Below are 14,878 nucleotides of genomic sequence, written 5' to 3'. Positions count from 1 at the left end.
TGTAGGCGGTTTCCCCCGCCCACCGAATTGATTGACAGCCATGTATTAATTATTGTCTTCGTAATAATGCGTGTAATCGTATCAACAAGACAGGACGTGTGCAAAGCAACTGGAATAAAAGATCTGTTCAGCACTCTGTGATCATCAATCATCAAATGTGATCAAGAGTGAGTTTAACAAGTTTTAAACGTTTATAATACAGGGCTTGTTTGTAATCAATTACAGCGATTTTACCGTTTTTAATCACCAAAGCTGCGTGTCAGTACAATTATAAAAGAAGAAGCTTCAATCCCCATTTGTGGACGCTAAATCAGGTTTATTCTGTACATTAACGTAACGCATATCCATACAGCAGTGGATATTAACCTGTGTCCTGTCACATTTGCCGCGTAAAAAACGTTAAATGCGTGCGCTCCGTATATGTGAAAGGGGCTAATGCCATTACAAAGTTCACACAAACACACAAAGACGTTTCTGGAAAATTACCGTCAATTTTTCCGGAAAGGTCTGTATGTGTGAACTGGCCCTTTTTGAAAATACTGGTAAATTCGTTCTGGCTATTTCCCGGAAAGAGAAGTTGTAAGAATGCCGGTAATTTATCGGAATGCCGCTCTATGTGAACGCAGAAGGAAGTTTGCCGGAAAGGGCGTGAGATGTCTACTCCAGCCAATCAGAACACTCAGACGCATTCACCTTCGCACTGGTTATGAAAAAAGCCTTTGAATATTTTTCCAGACACATTTAGCTGCTAGATGTTAGTCAGATACCGTATATATGTTCCTTTTTAATGCCAACCGTGTAAATAATTATCGATAAGATTTCTATGATAAGCCGTTGTTTGTTTACCTTCAAGCTCTGCTTCCTTCAGTTGCTTGATGCGTTGCATGTGCCCGTGAAACAGCCGGTGAGCGCTAGCACACACACATATTATGTACATCTCGACATGCGAAAGTGTTCCTCCTGATGTTTTCATCGAAGTTGTTCACAATACTAATGCATCCACAGAGTTTGTAATTTAATCAAATGTTTACAAATACAAGCGCAGCCGTTTAGAGCTAATATCTGGTTAAAGATGTGAGAATTTACCGGTATTTGGAATGGATGTGTGAATGGTCTTTTCCGGAAAAATTCGGTAACATCCTCACCTGTGTGAACAGCTTTTTTTAAATTTACCGATCAAGTCGTTCTGGAAATTTTCCGGATATTTACCAGTATCACTGTGTGAAAGAGGCTATTGTGTGTGACTCATCGTTGCAGAAAGGCTTGAATTAACTCCACCACAAATACATCAAATAATCATTGGGAACGTTCTTACTGTAGTATTTCTCAGAAACATTACGTTAGATCTGCTTCCTTCATGTCTGTCACTGTGCTGTTTATCTGGCAGCCAGAGATTGAGGCACGTTTTGACAGGCACGTGGGAACGGTGGGCGGGGAGAACTAGTATTAAAGGCACAGGCAACAAAAACAGCTACATAGTGTTCAAAGCAGAAAATTCCACCCTTCTGAAAGGTCTAATAAATAATCTAAAGGGTGTTTTGAGCTGAAACTTTAGAGACATTCTGGAGATCGTAAATCTTGAAAAGGGGGTAAAATAGGTGCCCTTTAAATGAATTCTCATTGCTGTAAAAGTTGTTACTTTAAAACAGTATTTTTAATGTAATACAGCACGACTGGATTACATCAGTCAGTATAAATTAAAGGTTGAACAATATATAGTATGAAAGAATTTATCCTTTTTTTGTTGCTGGTTTGTTTTGTTTTTTACATTGTTAAAGGAGAATAATACAGTAATAAGGACTTGAGTGAAATATAAGGGAGCAAATCACACAGAAATTTAAATATACTGTTAATTTCATCATCATCATCCTCAGGAAATTCATCATTTAAATGCCACTTCTGTTCAGTAAAACACTAAGAAAGTATAATAAAAATCATATTAAGACAAAACAGAGTGGCTCCGTTGTTAGCACTGTCGCCTCACAGCAAGAAGGTTGCTGGTTCGAGTCCCGGGTGCTCTGGTTTCCCCCACAGTCCAAAGACATGCGCTATAGGTGAATTGAATAAACTCAATTTTTTGTAGTGTATGTGAATGAGTGTGTATGGGTGTTTCCCAGTACTGGGTTGCAGCTGGAAGGGTATTAGCTGTGTAAATCATATGCTGGAATAGTTGGCGATTCATTCCGCTGTGGCTACCTCTGAAATAGAGACTAAGCCAAAGGGGAATGAATGAATGAATAAATATTAAGCCAAAACCGTGGCTGTGCATTACAGGGTAACACTGTTATAATAATGTTAATTTTCTTACACAGCCTGATTATTTTGCTTCATAAACCTCAATGAATAACTCTTTTTTTTTTTTTTTTTTTTTTTTAAAACACCGTCCAAAGAGACTTACATTTTATAAATCCCCCAGGATCATGCTTTAAGCTACAAAAATAATCATTTTTTATTTGCCACTAAAGAAAATAAGTCACTTTAAATTACCTGACGGTGATTTAAATTCACATCATACTTTAATATTTGGCATTAACTCCCTTTAAACATCCTAAAAACTCATTAGAAATGAGTTACATTTTCTTAAAGGAATATATTTCCTACATCTCTCTGTTCATTATGGGGTAAATATGACTCAATTCAACTATTAAACCGATGATTTCATGTTATTTTACTCTAATCTGTAGCAGATTTCACAGGCGGCCAGACCTCAGATTGCTGTTGTTAATACTGGCCTGTTTTGTGATTGTGTTGGCTGTGCTGTGGAAAAAGAAAGCAAAAAAAAGGCTAAAGATGTACATCATGTGCGTCTGTGAACAGCCTTACAGTGAAATTAAAATCGCATACACACTTTTTGCTTCCACGCAATTGATTTGTGTTGAGAAAACATGAAATAATTAAGTCAACTTATTAGTTTTAACCAATTCAAGTGGATTGAATGTAAAACAATAGTCCCAAAAAAACCTCAAGAATTGTGTTGTTGCAGCTCATTTTAAATAAGTAGTTTGAACAAACAGCATTTTGGAGAGTACCAGAAAGCATGTTTCGCCCTTAAAATGCTTCTTGCACAGTTCGGATATGTGGAAAAACAGAATGACTTAAGTGTGTTTGACTCAACAGTGTTTTCATATGTGAAGTCCCAGGGTCCAAAATAACCCGTTTTTTTTTTTTGTTTTTTTTTCTACGTGATTCATTGTTTTATTTATATTCAAAAATCCCCCTTTCTTGAATAGATATAAAAATGAAGCGTGAGTGTGCGCGCGCGTGTTTACAAGACGCCAAGTGCGAATGATTGTCAGTGTCTGTTGAGTGTTTTTCCTTCATTTTTATTTTCTAATAAAGTGTACAAGTGTAAAATATTAATTTTGTGATTGAATTATAAAGATTATTACCTGTAAAATATGGAGAAAAGGATAATTGTTTACTGGCGGTATATTTTGTCTCAGAGCACGGTGATAAATTAAAGCTATATTCATTTGAGTCTGGTTTGTCTGCGCTGCTCTTGCTTCTCCTCTAGGTGTCGCTGTCTGCCAAGATTCAACACATTTGTAGAGCTAATCTGAACTCTATTCTGCAAAACATACAGCGAATTTAAAAAGGTTTTTGATTATTTTCTGGTGGTGAAAAGATGGGAAAATAATGATATAGATTTTAAATGATTTTGAAATAGGTTTATTCTGCTCACCAGTAATAAAAGTAGCATACTTGATCTAAAAAAAGGGAAAGGTTCATATTAAATACAGTAACAGGCCTATAGCCAGCCTATTAAAAGGGGTGCTTCTTTTTTGCCTTAAACAGTGGACCTATTTGCCGTTATTTGAGGTTTAAATACTGCATTTTAGGGACATTTTAAACACTAATTTGTGCTGGATTAGCTTGTCGGATGGTTATTACCACAATTTTTGATGCAACAAAAATACTTCCTAGTGCTTATACTATTTTTTGTTTATAAAAAAAAATGTTCATATACAAATGTGCATTTAAACTAAGTTATTACAGTTTTATATAAAATGTAATGAGATTAGAATTCTAGAAATATGAAAAAAAAATGTATTTTTAAATGCCAATTTGTTATCATCTATCTTAAAAAACAAGCAAAAAAAAATGGGATCTGTTAATCTGTTAAAACTTGTTTTAAATTAAAAAATGTTGCCTATGGGCAAATAACTGTCCAGCTCATTTCCTTAATCAACATTTGTCCATTTAAATAATGAATGTTTTTTTTTTATTGGTTATTCTTCTTAAAGCTTTCTTCTACTGGTTATTTTCACAATTTATGATGGCATACTGTCAAAAATGGGACAAATGAGCTCATATAGGGGCCAAATTCTAGACATTGTCAGGAGGGGGGTAGGTCTTTCGAACCACTCCAACCCCCCTGGCTACGGGCCTGAGTATTATTAGTTTGTTTTGCATGTGTGTTTTTTGAACACCGCTCAAAGAGGCATTGACTTGCATTGTATAAATCTTCAGGGATCACACTACAAGCAAAAAATCCTTTTACAAGTTCTACTAAAGAAAATAAGTAACTTTAGATGACCGGAGTGTTATTTAAATGAATATAAAATGTTAATATTTGGCAACCTCTCCCTTTAAACTTTATGAAATGGTTGTCAGTGTAAAAAATTAATCAGGAGCAGGTTTAGATTTTCTTAAAAGGAATATATTTCTTTTAAAAAACTGAAAAAAGTTTAATATCAAATAAATATACTAAATGCTTTGTGAGCATTATCAGCATGATTTCTGAATTATCACGTGACACTGACGACTGGAGTAATGATCTGAAATTCAGATTTGAGTCACAGGAATACATTTAAAATGTATGAAACTGTTAATTTAAAGTCTGAATATCAGTAGTCAATGTCTGAAGTGGATCAAAAATGGTTTTCAAAATTGTCCCAAGAGAAGAATGAATGTTGTTCAATAGTTTTCAATCCACTTCAAATATTGACTACTGCACTTCACAGTATTACTATTTTTCCTACAATTTGGCTACAATTTTAAGCAGATAAGACGCATTCAAAACATTGCAACCACATTATTTTGTAATTACTGATTTAATTTATTACTTAGCCTATTAATATTTAATTATTAGGGGCTCCATAAGCGTACAAAAATGTAACAGTAAGCCTATATTAACACATGTATAGATAGATAGAAATAACATATTGTGTGGTGTTTTTTAAGGTATTTAGTGCAGTGTGCATGCTTGATAATACATAATTAATTCTGCAGTGTGATTTAAATAAACGTAAAATGTTAATATTTGGCAACCTCTCCCTTTAAACTTCATGAAATGGTTGTCAATGTAGAAACTAAATTAGAAGCAAGTTTAGATTTTCTTAAAAGCAATATGTTTCCTTAAAAAAGGAAAAAGTTTAATATCAAAAATATATTCTAAATGCTTTGTGAGCAATATCAGCATGATTTCTGAACTATCACGTGACACTGAAGACTGGATCTGAAATTCAGATTTGAGTCACAGGAATACATTTAAAATGTATGAAACTGTTAATTTAAAGTCTAAATATCAGTAGTCAATGTCTAAAGTGGATCAAAAATGGTGTTCAAACTGGTCCAGAGATGAGAATGAATGTTGTTCAATAGTTTTCGATCCACTTCAAATATTGACTACTGCATTTCACAGTATTACTATTTTTCCTACAATTTGGCTGCCATTTTAAGCTGATAAGACGCATTCAAGACATTGCAACCACATTATTTTGTAATCATTACGGCTTTTAAGCAAGTCTAAACTTGCTTCTAATTTAGTTTTTACATTGACAACAATTTTTACATTAACAGTATGCCATAATTTACTACTTAGCCTATTAATATTTAATTATTAGGGGCTCCATAAACGTACAAAAATGTAACAGTAAGCCTATATTAACACATGTATATATAGATAGAAATAACATATTGTGTGGTGTTTTTTAAGGCATTCAGTGCAGTGTGCATGCATAATAATACGAAATTAATTCTGCAGTGTGATTTAAATGAACGTAAAATGTTAATATTTGGCAACCTCTCCCTTTAAACTTTATGAAATGGTTGTCAATGTAGAAACTAAATTAGAAGCAAGTTTATATTTTCTTAAAAGCAATATGTTCCCTTAAAAAAGGAAAAAGTTTAATATCAAAAATATATACTAAATGCTTTGTGAGCAATGTCAGCATGATTTCTGAATTATCACGTGACACTGATGACTGGAGTAATGATCTGAAATTCAGATTTGAGTCACAGGAATACATTTAAAATGTATAAAACTGTTAATTTAAAGTCTAAATATCAGTAGTCAATGTCTGAAGTGGATCAAAAATGGTTTTCAAACTGGTCCAGAGACGAGAATGAATGTTGTTCAATAGTTTTCGATCCACTTCAAATATTGACTACTGCATTTCACAGTATTACTATTTTTCCTACAATTTGGCTGCCATTTTAAGCTGATAAGACGCATTCAAAACATTGCAACCACATTATTTTTTAATTATTGATTTAATTTATTAGATTAGATTTAGATTAGATTCAACTATATTGTCATTACATGTGGCAACAACCAGGAGTGCAATAGCAGCAAGTGCAGGATATGGGTATAAGTAATAAAGTGCAATTATAGAAAAATTATGGTGATATTTACAGGTGGATGTGCTATGAACATTATATACAGATTGTATTAAATAAAAAGAGCAAAAGAGTCATTGGGGGCCAGAGTTCAAAATCAAGACCGCTCTGGGGAAAAAGCTGTTCCTCAGTCTGCTTGTTTTCATCTAGGGGAGCCTAAAGAGCCTGCCGGAAGGTTAGTTAGTCTATTAACATTTCATTATGATATTTATTATCAGGGTTTCTATTAACTTAAAAAAATGTAACCTATTATGCGTATAGATATACAAGCCTGTAGTCAGCCTGGTGAAAGGGTGCTTCTTTATTTCTCATAAAGTGGATCTTTTTGCAGTTATACGCCTCAGTTTCTATTTAATTATGAGACCTAAATACTGCATTTAGTGACATTTTTTTGCTGGATTAGCTAGTCAGATGTCATCCTAACCACACTTTTTGATGTACTAAAAATATTTCCTAAATAATTGCAATAAAATTTTTTTAAACAAGACTAGTTTTAAAATATAAATTTATTACATCATATATCATTAGGAAAAAATAGCAATCTGTTAAAGTTTTCTGTAAAAAAAAACTGTAGCCTACTATCATTTATTAGACTAAAAACAAACTGGCCAAAACATTCAACTGTTCTGTCACAATTTGGCCATTTCAATAAAAAATATTAATTAAAGCATAATAATAACATTCATTTTCTTGTCGGCTTAGTCCCTTTATTAATCCGGGGTTGCCATAGCGGAATGAACCGCCAACTTATCCAGCAAGTTTTTACGCAGTGGATTCCCTTCCAGCCGCAACCCATCTCTGGGAAACTTCCACACACACATTCACACACACACTCATACACTACGGACAATTTAGCCTAACCAATTCACCTGTACCGCATGTCTTTGGACTGTGGGGGAAACCGGAGCACCCGGAGGAAACCCACGCGAAGGCAGGGAGAACATGCAAACTCCACACAGAAACGCCAACTGAGCAGAGGTTTGAACCAGCGACCCAGCAACCTTCTTGCTGTGAGGCGACAGCACTACCTACTGCGCCACTACCTCGCCTAATAATAACAATAATAATAATAATAATAATAATAATAATAATAATAATAATAATAATAATAATAATAATAATAATAATAATGAATTCTTCAGATTTTTTCTAGCCTCTTTAGTAAAAAAAACATAAAGTATGTTAGAAAATTCCTGGATATCAACAATAGCCAAGATATACTCTATTAAAGTTAATTTAATATGGTCACTTCTGGTGCTGCACACCTTTTTATTGCTCAGTTTTATTTCAGGAATAAGGTCCGAGATTTAGAATCAAGTTACCTGTAAAATGTTTTCTTTGTTTAAAAACAATCCAGTAGTGAAAGAAGACTTCTCTTACATCAGATTATAGTCCAACTGAAGCAACAGCCGACAAATCATTCCGTTTGGTCTTTAAGCCCTTTTCGATGGATTATTTTCAGTATTTATGATGGCACTGCAGTCAAAATAGGAAAAATGAGCTCATGTATGGGACAAATTCTGGACCTTTGTCAGTGAGGGGTGGGTCTTCCGATTCAAACTACCCAAACCCCCCTGGCTACGGGCATGATATAACATATGCATAGATATATAGATCAAAATAACTTATGTGCTTGTATTTAAAGCATTTCATGCAGTAAGCATACAAAATAATACTTTATGAATTCTAATGAATTAGGAATAGCCAACATAAAGCTTTTCACACATCTTGTCAAGAGCATCTTTTTATTGTAGGCTTTTAAAGAATATTTAAATATGGCCTACAGAATTTAAAAAGACAATCAACGTAGGACAATATGTTATAAAAACCAAATAAAAATGCTTTTTATGCGCGCTTGCATTTTTGAAATTTATGACTAATATTTTTTACCTTTTTGTAAATTAGATGAAAACACATTTGCGCAATAAAGTCTGACATAGACAACATTACTTACTTGTTATGTCACCTAATTTGCATTTTATTTTGTTAGTTTTTTTTTTTCACTGGCTTTCTGCCGATGAAGGTCTGGATGCGGTGTGTGTGTGTGTGTGTGTGTCAGATGAAGGCGGGCTGAGAGTAAATGTCTCGCCCAGTGGGAGGATCTGCTCTGAGCAACGAGTTTCATGGGAAAAACTGTCTCTCTCAGTCAGACACACTTTACACGCTGAGACACACACACAAACACATCAACAGGACGCTTCACAAGCACGGTAAGAGCTCAACTATTACTGCAGAATTGTATTCAGTTTTACAAGCTGAATAAAAATTATATGTGATCAAATAAATGTCCTCATATTGTGATTACATGATTATTAAGCTCTTCAATATATTTGTTTGAATTGTTTTAGTACATAATAATATTTAATATTGGATTACAATTTTATTAAATATTTTTTTATATAAGATTACATTCGACTTTAGTTTATCATGATAACCTGCATAAGCTACTTAAAAAGCCATGTGTATTTTGTATTGATTTTGTAAAATATTTATTTGAAATCATAGTAATATTTAAATTCAGTTAATTATTCAAGCCAAATTATTATTTTTAGGCTCATTAATGATTAGCATTTACATTTGTGAGTTAATACTTTATATGAGTTAACCTTTTTTATATTATTGTTTTGATTTATTTTAGCATATTTGAATATTGTAGTAATATTTTAATTAATTATTAATATTTTTTAATGTAAATATTTAATAAGAAATCATTTTCTGTCTTTGTTTAAAAAAAATGTTTGTATTAATATTTTATTTAATGTTAAATGTAAGCCTATGGATTTGATGTTACATTTTTCTGTTCTATGAATAATGTACATATTTACAGGTTTCTATAAATAATAGTGGAAATATAATGTATAACACGTTTATACACATTTAAACACATAAATATTGTGTTCAAGTATTATTATTTTTGTCATGTGCTTCTCTTTTGCTGCACTCAAGAGAAAGAGTTTGCTCTTCGTTCAATCTACTCATGTAAAATAAGCTGAATCAACACAATTCTTGAGATTTTTTGGAGACAACCTAATTGTTTTCAGTTCAATACACTTTAATTTGTTAAGTTAACTTGCTGGATTTGTATGAATGAACTGTGTGAAAGCCAGTATTTTTACAGTGTGCAGTACAGTAACTTTGATAGATTAAAAGCAGTTTATTTTCCATAATACAATGATAGGACTCACTGAACTGTGTGGCACCCCAGGGGCTCGGCGACAAACGCAGCATGAAAAGTGAGTTATTTTTGTACAGAATGCAGTCAGTTCACACACACACACACACACACACACACACACACACACACACCTCTGTGTTCCTGCTTATAATCACTGCTAAGATGAATTTTTAATTAATTTCCTTAATTTTCTCCTCCCTGATGTCTTTTCTCCTTCACAGACTTAAATGAGCACAAAAGTATTTAACAATTATAAAACATTATAAAACATATGTGTACTTAGAAATAATACATGTAGCTTTTAAAAGTTCTTTATATCGTAACAAATATCCTTATTGCAACTCTCAACAACAACAACAACATCACATATTGCATATTTTCCCAGCATCAATAAGCCCTAAATAGTAATGAAACGGGTTGACGATTCAATATCTGAGAACATTTCTCAAGTGTCCTCAGAGAGATGGCAGAAATGCTTCTCAGATTGTTTGGGGAATCGTGGCTTCCTGGTGGTGGAGATAAATGTGAGGGATGCAGTTTTGTGGACAGTCAGTGTTGGGGAGTGTGATATATGAAGACTGAGGTTTCAGACTGAGGAACTGAAGAGCATTTTTTCCACTGCAGGATTTATGGAGCTTCAGTGTAAGATTCAGCACCGGCGCTGCTCTGATTCATGATGTTTGAAAGCTCGTGGAGGTTTTTCTGCTGTCTCTCGCGTGGGGGGGGGGGGGGGGGGGGGGGTTCATAAATTAGTCAAGCTGTCGTGCTGATGAACTACCAACAACTATGTTACATTACAGAACCTTATAAAGTCTTTTGAAAGGTCAAGATTGAATTTTTTGGCACGTATACAGTCGCTTGCTTTGCAATTTAACAGTTAAAAGCTTTTTTTTAAACAAAACATAAACCAGTTAAACATAACTTAAGTTCCAATTATAAAAAAAAAAAAAAAAATGAAAGCATTGAATTACTAACATAGCATATCAATGATACTGATACTGTGACAACAAAAACAAATACAGAATTTTATACTGTATGTTTTTATTGTTAAGTTTAATTAATTATTAAAATGGTAAAATTCAAATCATTTTTTTTTTCAGGCACCAGTGTATTTAATTTTATTTCAGGCAGCTGTTTTAAAGTATTTCATTTATTTATTTATTTATTTAATTTATTTCAGACAAGTATGCAATGACATTAATTTAACTTAAATGTTGTATTTAAATTTTAATTTAATTCAATTTAATTTTACACAATTACAAATTTAAAATGTAATGATAAATTTGTTTGTTTGTTTTTTCAACAGATAAATCCTTCCAATGCATTTTTAGTGTATATTTGTATTTATTTTAAAAATGCACCTAAAAGCACACATCAATCTCAAGTGGGTGTTTGGCAAAAATTATTTAATTTCAGGCAGCTATAACAAAACTTTTTATTTTATTTTATTTTAGTCCAGAAAAGTATGCATTGACAATTATTTTACTTAAAATTTTATTTAACATTTAATGTAATTTATTTTAATTTAATAAAAAGTTTCATTTAAGATGTAATAAAAAATTTTAATTGATTAAATTTAAAATATAATTTAATATTTAAATTTTTTATTTATTTATTTGTTTGTTTGTTTGTGTATTTATTTATTAGATAAGCTGATAAAATAGTCACCTTATTTGTCTCATTTATATATATGTATAGGGTGAGGCAGTGGTGCAGTAGGTAGTGCTGTCGCCTCACAGCAAGAAGGTCGCTGGGTCGAACCTCGGCTTAGTTGGCATTTCCGTGTGGAGTTTGCATGTTCTCCCTGCCTTTGCGTGGGTTTCCTCCTGGTGCTCCGGTTTCCCCAACAGTCCAAAGACATGCGGTACAGGTTAATTGGGTAGGCTAAAATTGTCCGTAGTGTATGAGTGTGTGTGTGTGAATGTGTGTGTGGATGTTTCCCAGAAATGGGTTTAGCTGGAAGGGCATCCGCTGCGTAAAAACTTGCTGGATAAGTTGGCAGTTCATTCTGCTGTGGCGACCCCGGATTAATAAAGGGACTAAGCCGACAAGAAAATGAATGAATGAATGAATGAATATATATACAAAACATGCATGTATTATACTTATACAGTGAATTGAATACATTTCTAAAGACTTTAACTTTTACCATTTAAGTTTGTACATGGCATGTCTTCCTGTATTTCTGCAGTGTTACAGACAGAAACACTAACTCTGACCTCTTTTTAAAGAGCTGCCTCATTTACTTTCATTTTAACGGCAGGCATGAATGGAACATGGCATTATGGGAAGGCGCCAGTGAGGTAAACATAATGCTAATGTTTACAGAGCGCATTAAAAACAGCTTGTAAAAAAAGAGTAATTAGGACATTCGCTTTCTATCCACAACCCAACTACCCACACTTTTCCACCATGATGTCACCAGCGACTCCCAGATTTTGGCATCAGATTCAACAGTTTCCACTCAAACACGTCATTATGGGGTCTGAACGGATGGGTGTAAATGGAATTGGGGGTGGGCCACATAATGTTCTTGGGCCTAAAACTGGCAAAAATGCGTGCACAATCTTTCTCCGTGAGTATACTGGCAGAAATGTTAGTCTTCTAAGAACGCCATCTGGTTTTTCTTCTATTTGAGAGAGTGGAATGTGCCGTTTTTAGGCAGAAAATGCCTTTGTTTGCCCTTTCTGAAACCATCGAATTCTTGCCTGACCACAGTGGCATTCCCACAGGGTGGTACAGGGCACACAGACAATAGCTGGATGTGTGCCAGAGAAGAGCACTAGGATTGCAGACACACCACAATGGACAAAATCAGACCTTTGTGGATTTCTTTTCCTAAATCAAGTCAGTTTAAATCATTATTATTGAGTTTGAAATGCTCGGGGTAAAATGTGTTCGCTGAACTTGAAGTGAATTCAATGAAGCGCATGATTAAAAGTCATTTCGGCTTACTGTACATTTAACTGACTTAAAAAATCAAGTTAAATGTTGTATAACCAATAAAATTAAGCTGATAAAATAATTTTAATGAGTAAAAGTAACACAAAAACATACACTGTTGATGTTTAAAGTTTTACAGGGACAGTTCACCCAAAAATGAAAGTTCTGTCATCATTTACTCACCCTTTGCTTGATTAAAACCTGTTTGTTGTTGTTTCTTTCTTCTATCAAACATGTACTGCTAATAAATCAAACTGTTTGCTAAACATCAGAAGCTAGTTCCAACATGTCCAATAGCAGGAAGACACATTGTTCATGAGAGAAAACAAACCTCAAGATCTCACCCCGAGATATTAGATTCAGAATTAAATGTCTTGACGTTCCCCTGATTGCTGTTTATTCTAAAGACTGGAATTTGCACTTCTGCACATTTTGCTTTAATTGCAGTTCACTTCATTTCCCAGAATTTACACTTTTCACGTCATTCAGTTCAAGTCTTTAGCTTTGCTGGTGACTTTATGGACAGTGTGAACAATAATATGTCAATTAATAACTACTTTTTTTCAATATAAAATTATTAAATCTTATTAATGAGCAAGTTGTACATTTTAAATAATGCTGGGTTCTGCTAAATTTCTTCATGTTGTCCCAATGCTAACTGATTAAGTTAAGTGAATTGAACATAAAACAATGAAGTTGTCCCATAAAAAAATACCTTAAAGGTACTGTCTGTAAGTTTTTGACTCTTCTAAAGCATAAAAATACCACAATATGTTTGCAGATATTTAAGAAACATGCTCAGTGGACATTTGAGTTTCTCTGAAAAACAATGCTGAAGTCAGATGTTCTGCTTTGAAAATGTGCGTTACGTGCTGGAACGTCTGTCTTTGTTTTGGTCCCTTTAACCCGCCTATTGCCAATTTTATTTCAGCACACTGGGTTGCCTTGGTGGAAAACCACGTATTTCATTCATTTATACAAGAAGGCTCTCAAAGTATGCGTCCACGACCGAAAAGCGACCTTTAGTAGACAGTAACAGACTCCAAAATGAGAAGCAGATTCAGAGTTCCTCATGAGGTGGTTATTATTGAGCAAATAATATAATATTATGAACGTGAACATTAGGTGAGCAGGTTATATTACGCAGTGATAAGAGCAATTCTATGCAACTGTCAACCTTGCCATGAAAAAACTACGCTTCAACCAAAACAGCGAGGCCGTTTTTACATTTTTGGTGTAAGCAAGTATTTTACAGTACTTAAAAACAACTCAAAAATGTCTCCGTCGATGTTTTCAAACTATTATAATTGATTTAGCAAAGTCACAAGTGCTTCAATTTCTGTCACATCCATAATGCAACTTTTACCTTTTAAATGCAAAAATGTCAAATAAAATACCAACTCATCCTTTTGATTAGCATTGTTCCTGGTGTTGTTGTGCAGTTTAATTCATAGAATTTCTACAAAGTATGTTACATACTGTACTGTAAACTCGCAGGCTTTTTTTTGCATCACATCCATAACATGTTTATTTTCCTCATTTAAAATATAAAAATGTTTACAGATTGATATTTTTCTGATCCCATAACTCTGTGGTTATTTGTTTTGGAAAATATAAACAAAAGTATCAATATAACATTAGCATATGCTCTCTTTGAGAGTTTAGGTTTGGAGTTTTTACTTCAACTGTCACATCCATAACGTTGGATTTGCTCATAAGCATTTTGGCTGTTTGCACCAGATCAGACATGACAGAAATTAAAAAACAGCCATTCAGAACACTGCACTCCAACGAAATGGTAAGGTTTATAATCTAATTAATACATATTAAACCTCTTTAACATTATTAAATGTACATGCTGGATCACTGATCACTGTCAAACCTACATACTGCACCTCATCTTTAATAATTGAGTTGTTTCAACTCATTTTAAATAAATACTGTAGTTTGAACAAACAGAAGTCATTTGAGTGTGTATGAAAATCAGATTACAAAATAAATTGGAGACTTCAGTTTAAATAGTCTACAGCATAAATTAAATCTCTCTTTTTTTTGTAAGACACATTGGCATTATCATAATTACAGAACAGCTCTTTCAGCATAATTATTAATATTATAAGCATGTGTTCATGTGTCATA

General features: G+C 33.4%; 1 protein-coding gene across 2 annotated transcripts in view; it reads left to right on the top strand.

The window, feature by feature from the left end:
• The first annotated feature begins 8,764 nt into the window (after window positions 1–8,764).
• Window positions 8,765–14,878, top strand: part of fhl3b (four and a half LIM domains 3b) — a 30,200-nt gene continuing 24,086 nt past the window's right edge. The window contains 2 exon segments of one of the 2 annotated variants that reach the window (NM_001099978.1): window positions 8,784–8,831; window positions 9,800–9,854. The gene's annotated coding sequence lies outside the window, so the exon portion shown is untranslated. 2 annotated transcript variants of the gene reach the window in all.

The sequence above is a fragment of the Danio rerio genome, chromosome 19, assembly GCF_052040795.2.
Source record: "Danio rerio strain M-AB ecotype USA chromosome 19, GRCz13ab, whole genome shotgun sequence".
Taxonomy (NCBI): Eukaryota; Metazoa; Chordata; class Actinopteri; order Cypriniformes; family Danionidae; genus Danio; species Danio rerio.
Note: the sequence above shows the minus strand (reverse complement) of the source record. Positions and strands in the feature narration are given on the sequence as shown.